This window comes from Orycteropus afer, unplaced genomic scaffold (genome assembly GCF_000298275.1).
Source record: "Orycteropus afer afer isolate SDZICR_OR568_19922 unplaced genomic scaffold, OryAfe1.0 scaffold00148, whole genome shotgun sequence".
Classification (NCBI taxonomy): Eukaryota; Metazoa; Chordata; class Mammalia; order Tubulidentata; family Orycteropodidae; genus Orycteropus; species Orycteropus afer.
Genome location: NW_006921735.1, coordinates 746,382 through 756,102, shown reverse-complemented (window position 1 = coordinate 756,102; position 9,721 = coordinate 746,382). Strand labels below are relative to the sequence as shown.

Below are 9,721 nucleotides of genomic sequence, written 5' to 3'. Positions count from 1 at the left end.
ATCTTCCTTCTGAGGAGTGGCTGGTGGGTTTGAACTGCCAGCCTTCTGGTTAGCAGTCAAGTGCCTTAGGCACTACGCTACCAGAGCTCCCACATTCCTTGTAGTAATGGGAAATAAGAATAACTCCTTGAATCCTTAGATGCTCTACATAGATCTGAAAGTAGAATATATTGAGCTTTAATAAAGTATAATGACTTTTGAACCTAAGTCTACATATGACATTTTGTTTTTAAGAAAAATCCTGATATGAAAAAGTTTGTGGGTTGTTGTTGTCGTTCAGTGTTTTGCTTTTGTTCTAATCTGTCACCGTTTCTTTACACTGAAAATAGTACATCATTCTTGAACCAGAAATGTTTCATTGCCTTTAATTAAGCTGTTGGTTTAAAACACATTTTACCATAGTAAAAACTTTCCCAGGCTACCATCTTGGAATATGCAAATTTACCACATCAACGTAGTTATGCATTTTACTTTTATTGTCAGATTTTTAATTGACATTTTTGACCATGAAAAGGCAAAGGCAGGGATTCTGTGAGCTTGTCTTTAAGGTTCTACAATGAAATATGTTGAGCAAATCTTCTTTAATTTGAGAATTAATTGAGATTAATTTGGAGATGTTTGTAGTGGACCGGGGACTATAATGAAACAACCATACCATCCTTACTTATTTATGTTCAGCTTTCACATCTAAGAAGAAAACTGGCAAATGCACCTTTTCATACCTTCCATCCTGAGTCTTTGTGTCTTGGCTTATTTCAGAAATTTGTCAAAGAAACGCTATCTCAGAATTTGACATTGAGAAAACCAAGCATATTTCCTCCTGACAGATAATGTGAAATGTGATGTAATGTATTAGAATTTCATCTGAACTTTGGCAAGCAGAAATCTTGCAGCCACGTTTGTGCAATTCTATCTTCCTTTGCTGCTTTTTCCTCCTAACGGCTTCTAAGGTGTTATTCTTATTTTATTAATTTTGCTATATTTGTCATTTATATGAACCAATATCAAATTATTTATTATATATGAGTTTTGTAAAGAAAGTTTATGATCTTTTCTTATAAAGATTTAGGGGATGCATGGATAGACAGAGCCATTATAAGCAGGGCTAGCCCAAAGAATGAATCAAAATATGTAAGGTCTGAATAAAGCGATGATAGTTCCATAAAAAATTAGGTACACTGCCGATAGTAGGAAGAATGGAACTGATTAATAATTTGTCAGTTGTTGTTCATTGCAAATAACTTGTTGTAGTGAGGCATTTGTTTTTGTTGTTTTTAATAAAAATGCTATGTGGATTAAATAAGCCTTTGATCAAGAAGAAAATACACACAACAAAAAAAAAAGATGCAATCCTTTATAAATCTGAGTTAAATATGGAACTATTGCCCATCATATGGAATAACCCGGGTTTTATTTACTTTCCAAAGCACATAATTCTTATGTTTAAAGAATATTATTTGGTCTTTAATGTCTAGGAAAGCATCTATAAGGAGGTATATTACAGTAAAGTCTTTCTATATACTTTAAAATAATGGTATTTATTTTTGAAAATAGAATGGTCATTGTTGGCTCTAATACAGCTGAGAAACTAAAGTAGGGATTAGTCATCATAAAAATCCTGACCAAATTAGTGTTCAATGTGAAATTAATTATAAGTTAGTGTTGCCAGAAAAGCTTATTACATCGTTCTCATGTATTCCCTCTAGTTTCTTGCTTTGTTTATAAAGCTACAAGAAAATTACTTAGGACAGCAATGTCAAATCACTTTCCTTACCCAAAGCATCTGATTTTAGAAAGCACTGTGTGTGTTTTAAAAGTCTCTACCTCGATTTAGGCAAATAGAACCTTCGTTTACTATGCTATTCCCATCCTGCCTTTGAAACTTCTGAAAAGGCAGATCGGAGTAATTGTTTCAGACATCTGCTTAGCATACTTTGAAGTGCATATAAGTTCTTTTTCAGTTTCATTTGAACCCCAGCTGTCTTCACCGAAGTCTATAATCAATCTGAATTAAGTTGTCCTACTTCTCCTAATAAGTCTCTTTTAAGTTCTGCATCAGCCTCTTAGGGAGACTTAAAAGCTAATTCATGTAGAATTGTTATTTTCTACTAATTCATTTGTCAGCTCTCCAAATTCCAAAGAAAACAATTGCAAAGACTATTAATTTGGCTCTTCATAAACAACTTATGTAAGTGTAGTATAGATTGGAACCAAGCAAACGATTTAAAACAGTGGGTGGGAGGAAATGAGTTGATGACATTCAACACACTTTCTTTTGACTGTTTCAAGATGCCTTCCACTTTCAGAGCAGAGAGGCATTTATTTAATAAGAGAAACATTCTTCTGTTTTTACTTTCATAACTAAGATAATCACTGGGTGAACTTTGTTTAAAGATATGAAGAGGCTTTACAACATTTGGAAAAGGAACATGTTCTCTTTTCATTATTCAACTTGTTTTAATGTGGGCTTCTTTGTGTTTCTTTGATGAACTATGATACAAGAAGGAACTAGAATTGGTTACCATTGTTATTGTATTAAATTAGAGTTATACAGTTCCTCTTCTGGTCATAGGACATTTAGGAGAACATGGATAATCAAAATGTTCAGCTAATGAGTTCATCTGACATTAACCTACTCAAGAAGTGTTTAATTTGATGATAAAAATATCTCTAAAGAATATCATCCTTTCTATTATTTGAAAAATATTTTTTTAAAAAACTGATTCTTTAGTATGCCAATCCTATTTACTGAGAATTTAGTTCAGAAGCTTTGTTCATTGCTGGTAATAATTATAAATACTCTCCCTCAAGAGGCTAAGGTAATAAAAGACTATTCAAAACATAAATTTTAGTAATATAATATCAGCATTAGAGGATGTAAGAACTCATTAGCTCATTCATTCATTCATTTATGATATGGTTAAAACCGATACCCAGAGAGGTCTGATCTCATTATAGACCGTGAATGTTTAATTTACTTCATCTGTTGTATCAATGGCATTTTTAGTTTTCCTGGGACTATTATTATTTAACACCAAGCTGAGAAAGCAAGCATTATTATTAGCCTGTGTGTATGTATGCATGAACCAGATTAATTAGAAATGGTTCTAAAATATGAGTATTGTTTATTTAACTGAAATTCCATATTTCCTTAAAAAATGACAGTGCACAGCTATATATATATATATATTTAATTATCCCTTGGCATCAACGAAAGTGGTAACAAGTTTAAAGTTCACAGTTATGTTATTCTCCTACTACAAGCCCAAGGAATGATTTCAGAACAAATAATGCAAGGATTCATAAGGATTGGGCTCCTGCCATGTTCCTGTCATGGTCAGCAATTATAGTTTTCAAAATTGTACAGTTAATATCGACACCAATATTATGGCTTACCCAACCTTACATTAACTAAGGTAAGCAATGGCATTGATTAATTGTTCTTGGAAAATCACTTTTGTGGGTACTATGGGGACAGATGTGCCTGTAATGCTAATATACCCCCCTCTCATTTTCATGGAGGTTAGAAAAGAATTCTTATTATAAAAATAAGATTTTTTTCATACCAACATTGATGTGTTTACTTATATTTTACATTTAGTATAGATTTTTCTATAAAAAGCATTTGCCCAAAAGCAGAACTTTTCTGCTTCAGTTCTCCTAACAACCATGGAGCCAAAGTCCAATTTTCCCCCTCTGACCAGCTCAACTCCTTTATCCACAAACGTGACGTTTCTTTGATGTTTTTTTGTTTTGCTTTTAAAATCTCATGTCACTTTTGTGATCTCCTCCATAATGTAATTTTGGTGTTTTAATATGAAAGTGTCCATGAAGTGAACTGACACAGTGGCTGCATCAATGGGATCAAACACACCGATTGTGAGGATGGTGCAGGACCAAGTAAGAATTCCTTCTGTTACACAGAAGGTTGCCATGAGTCAGAGCTAACTCAACAGCAACTAACAATATGGAAATGTGGGTTTTTTTTTCTCTCTAAAAATCATAAACCAAAAAACCAAATGCACTGCTGTCAAGTCAGACCCAACTCACAGCCACCTCTCCTTGAGTTTCCAAGGTGGTATCACTACAGAAGTAGATTGTCCAACCTTCTGAATCCTCCAGTACCTTATCTATGACTGTGAAGGAATAATTTGAGAAACATGCTTTTAATGAGCTTCTTTCTTTTATGTACACATAAACAGAGTGGACCCTTACCATTTCAAGTATACCTTTTGCACAAAATTACATCTGGTTAGTGCCACTTCAAAGGTCCATGACTTGTTGTTGTTAGGTGCCGTCAAGTTCTACTCTTACTGACCCTATGCAACAAAATGAAACACTAGCCAGTACTGTGCCATCCTCACAATCATTGCCAAGCCTGAGCCCATCATCACAAACACTACATTAATCTATTTCATTGAGGGTCTTCCCCTTTATCAGTGAGGCTCCTTCTCCAGGGACCAGTCCCTTCTGACAACAGGACCAAAGAATGAGAGATGAAGTCTGGCCATTCTCTCTTTGAAGGAGGATCCTAGCTGTACTTCCTCAAAAACAGTTTTTTCTCTTCTTCTAGAAATCCATGGTACATTTAATATTCTTTGCCAACACCACAATTTAAATGTATAAATTCTTCTGTATTCATTATATAGAAAAATATATTCTTTATCTATATATAAATTCTTCTGTATTCATTATATAGATGAAGATAGAATATTCTTTATTCACTGTCTGACTCTCACATACTTATGAGTCTATTGAAAATACCATGGCTTGGGTCAGTTGCACCTTAGTCTTCAGGGTGATGTTTAACTTGTAGCTTTTTGTAATTTTCAATCCATATTCTTTGAAGCTTTTGTGCAGCAGTCACTTAACTAATGATTTAACTGATATTTTCAGTCAGGTTCCCTGAGAACAGGGGTCTAGCTGCACACTATATGTAGATGATCAGCTCTCAGGAGAGGCCTGAAAGGGAGTTAACGGAAAGCATGGTAAAGAGGAGAAGAGCCAAGCAAGTATGTGATTTTAGTCTAGCTTTGTCTCCTGATGCATATGGAGACATCCTGATGTAGAGGAGGTCTCTGGATCATAAACCACACAGCAGAGTTGCACTTTTATATCCCAGCATCTGTCAGTCTTTGGCTGTGGCCAGCAATGTTCTGTTACATGTATACCAACTGGCTCTGAGGTTGGGGGAACCTTGATTTGTAGCATTTTTCCAGTTTTCGTCATGTGAATACTCCTGTGGGATCTGATTTCAGGCTGCCAACTTGATGTCAGCGAATATGGAAGTAGGAGGAGGTTTCCAATTGGCTTTTGGGCTCTGCTACAGTACACAACTAGCTGTGGCCTGCCCTTGGTAGCACGTGTTAAGCCTTTGGCCAGGGAGCCCAGGGAGCCCACATCTCCAGAGACCACCTCTTAGAAGAAGGGAGGCCCTGAAAGACGTTGTTGTTTTCATTATGTGCCATCAAGTCAGACCTGACTCGTAGCGACCCCTCCTTGGGTTTCCGAGGCAGTATCACTACGGAAGTAGATTGCCCCATCTTCCTTTCGAGGAGTGGCTGGTGAGTTTGAACCACCAGCCTTCTGGTTAGCAGTCAAGTGCTTTAGGCACTATGCTATCCAACAATCACAGCAGCTGGGGGATGGATGCACCAGCCAAATAACATGGATCTGTGCAAGCCACTAATAGTGTCCCCTACTAACCAGAAGGCTGGCGGTTCAAACCCACCAGCCACTCCTTGGAAGGAAGATTCGGCAATCGACTTCTGTAGTGATACTGCCTCGGAAACCCAAGGAGGGGTCGCTATGAGTCGGGTCCGACTGGACGGCACATAACAACAACAACAACACAACTGATAAGTGAACCTAGCAATCCACTCACCCTCCAAATCTCAGCATGACTTTTTCAATGCTGTTTTGTTCTTGCATGTGCAATAATTCTTTAGAAGTGATGAAACATTTATTTCTTTATGGAAAGTCCACCTTCTATGCCCCTAGCCAACCTCCAAGGTACCTATTGAAATTGGTAATGGAAAAGAAGAGATAATGAAAAGATCTAAGAATGTGATGGTTGTTAGTGAGAAAATGGCTGGTAATTGACAAATTTGCCAATTTTAAAAAATTCCCATGTGATAATAATGCCGTTATTCCAGGAACACACTGAATATGTATATAAGCACATATTTTGTGCATTGTTAGTAACTTTTCAGTTACAAGTAATCAATACAGTATTTACTATATATTTATCAACACCAAAACATTTAATTTTAAAAAGGAATGCAAGCTCATGGCCTCTTGTTGGCATGATTGATAATTTAGGTAGGGAGCATACAAGGCATTCATAGTTAATTAATCCAACTTTCGTGTTATTATTTTAATGTCACTGAGAAAATTTTAGGGTTATTTCAGATGACCTAGAGCTTAAAACCCACTTTACCAGTATTAACACTTTCAGATTATATTGTCATGAAAATTTTCACTTTGTCTAGATATTATCATCTTTACCAATAACAATGAAATTTTTAAAAGGAAAATTCTCCTCATAATTTTCTGCCAAATATTCTCATTATATACAAGCATTTTACAGAATTTCTGAAATCTAGGACATTAAGAATGTGTGAGGCCAGTCAACTCTTTTTCTTTCTTTTGCCTGTGCCATGTTTTTTTATTGAGGTAAACATCTATGTTATAAATCATTTGCCTTTCCAATATTCTACACATGTACAATTCATTAACATTAGTTATGTATATTATGTTGTTCAATCATTAGCATTATCCATTTCCAAATTTTCCTATCATCAATAACAGAAGCTCAAGGTCCTTCCTTTAAGGAATGAGTCCCTCTTTTCTCCTCCCTCTTACCTGCCCCTGGTTGTTATTAGTTGCCATAGTGTCATTCTGACTCATCCTAATCTGCCCCTGTTAACTACTAATAAACTTTGATCTCTATATACTTGCCTATCCTATATCTTTCATAAAAATGGGATGTGAAGCAATAGTGATCCCTTTGCAACAGACTTATTTCACTCAAAATAATGTTTTCAAGTTTCATCCATGCTGTAGCATGTATCATCACTACTTCATTTCTCTTTATGGCTGAGTCATATGCCATTGCATATATGTACATTTCATTTATCCATTCATCTGTTGATGGACATGTAGGCTATTTCCACCCTTTGGCTACTGTGAAGATGGTGCAATGAGCATTGGCTTACTTAACTCTTTTTATTTAAGACCTGCTTGCTGTATGTGAATTACTGATAGCTAATCCTGAAATTCCTACATTTCATAACATATATTGCCAAACCTTTGAGGATTTGCTGTAAAAAGAACTAATGGCAGAAATTCACAGTATCCCTGAATGAGTTTGAGTTGGGAGTGGGCAGGAAGAGTTATGTGCATATGTTTAGAAGTGGAAATGGGTATAGGATGAAACTGGGAGAGCAACAAGTAGAAAAGAAAAAATAGTCTTATCTGAAGTAGTTGAGGAAGAGGGATGTGTCCAAAAGATGGAGCAAAATCATTGTATTAAATAATGTGAAAACATTCATGGTTGAAATATAGAGTCAGTGGTATATGTAAGAAAATTATGAGATAAACAATATAATAAAAACAACTGTCTTAAAATCTGCTTTAAGATTAAAGAAAAAACCATAAAGGGAAAAATTTCCCCTTAAACCCACCAGCCACTCCCCGGAAGGAAGATGGGGCAATCTACTTCCATAGTGATACTGCCTCGGAAACCCAAGGGGGGGTCACTATGGGTCGGGTCTGACTCAATGGCACACAACAACAACGGTAATCCTAGGGTGAGGGAGATGAGGGAAATTTTACATTTAGAGTAATTTGATTGATATCCCATGTAAAATTGAGATAGCTATGTTCAAACCCATTCAAATCAAGTATACATTAAATAATTGAGTTAAGTGAATTAGGCAGAGTAAGGACACATTGATTTTCAATGGTTTTGAAAATTGGTCCACATATCATTGTTATGCTTTTTGTTTGTAAACTTCAATATTTATTAAGTTTCCACAGTGTGTTCTCCACTGAAATGTCAAACTCTCTTAACCAGAATGAGGCTGGAGAATCTAACACTAAGATAGATTTCTATTTTCTTTTAAAGAATTGATTTTATGGTGGGTTTTTTTTTCCTTATAGTTAAGAGCCTGTCAGTCCAATTTCAAAACATGCTTATTTTTAGAACTCTTGTTCTATGAGATTCTGTATTATGATAAACATAGTGGGCTCATTTTCCCTAATAAATATGAAGTTGCTATCATGATATTAAGGAGTTCCAGTGGTGTAGTCCCTAAGGCTTCTGACTGATAACCAAAAAATTGGTGGTTCAAACCCACCAGCCACTCTGCAGAAGGAAGATGAGGGCAATCTATTTCCATTTACTGCCTCAGAAACCCAATGGGGGTCATTATGAGTTGGAATCAACTCGATGGCAGTGAGGTTTTTTTTTGTTGTTGTTGTTATCCTGATGTTTACTTTGCTTAAGGGAGTTATTGAACAGAATAAAGCCAATTCATCAGCAATGTATGCCAAAATATAGTAGTTAAATAGGAACTCAAATTAATTGGGGGCATAAGCAATATGTTGGTTTTGTTGGTTTTTTAGAACCAGTAACATATCACTGCTGAGTTGTCTTTTATTTTTTTCCCTACTGTTAATCAAGAGTAGGAACCCAAGTTGAGATTTATACATTGCTGTCAACCTGAGCTCTATTAAGTCTAATTAAATAATACCCATTCAATTGCCCTATAGATGGAGTTCTATGTCTGCCCCAGGACAAGTAGGCTATATACAACAATATTTCACCTACTTTACCCACTAGTTGCCAGTTGGCTTTTAGCCTCCACACATACCTAGCAAGGACAGGGCTACACCAAGAGAATGGTTCATTGTTTCTGATCTACACAAACTTAATATTAGAATCGTCATAAGCATTATCCAATATAATGGTGACTTTTGTGAATCCAATAAAGTATAAAGTTAAGAGAAATATAAGCTAAACAAATGAGCATAAATTCCATTGATCCTTTGGCTTACATGGTAAATAAAATCTTACTTGAGGAACCACCCTGACATTTTGCTATAAAGGTTGAAGGAAGAAGTTTTCAAAGTTGTCATGTGTTAAAGTTTTCAATATTGGTTGACTGTCATGTGCAAAAGACAGTTCTTAATGAAATCTGACCTGCATAATCACAATATGCATTAGAGTTAAGCTGCATGAGCAGAAGAATCTATTTTGTGCACTGCTGTAATCCTAGTATCTAGAGCACACCATGGCAGATAATGTTGTTGTTGTTGTTGTTATGTGCCGTCAAGTCGGACCCGACACATAACGACCCCTCCCTGGGTTTCTGAGGCAGTATCACTATGGAACTAGATTGCCCAACCTTCCTTCCTAGGAGTGGCTGGTAGGTTTGAACTGCCAGCCATCTGGTTAGCAGTCAAGTGCCTTAGGCGCTACCCTACCAGAGCTCCCATGGCAGATAATAGGTGCTCAATAAATATTTTTTGGAATGAATTGATAAACGCACACAAAAGGGGGGCATTCTCTTTCAGATACATGTTGTTGTATGTGCCATCAAGTCTGACCCAACTCCTACTGACCCCTCCCTTGGGTTTCCGAGGTGGTATCACTATGGAAGTAGATGGCCCAACATAGACACTTAAAAATTACGTTACAGATAATTTGCTTTCATTT

The 9,721-nt window shown here is 36.1% G+C and overlaps 1 protein-coding gene across 1 annotated transcript in view; it reads left to right on the top strand.

Moving 5' to 3' along the window:
- Positions 1-9,721, top strand: part of LOC103201376 (dystrophin-like) — a 2,052,823-nt gene that overhangs the window by 1,599,110 nt on the left and 443,992 nt on the right. The window lies entirely within an intron of this gene.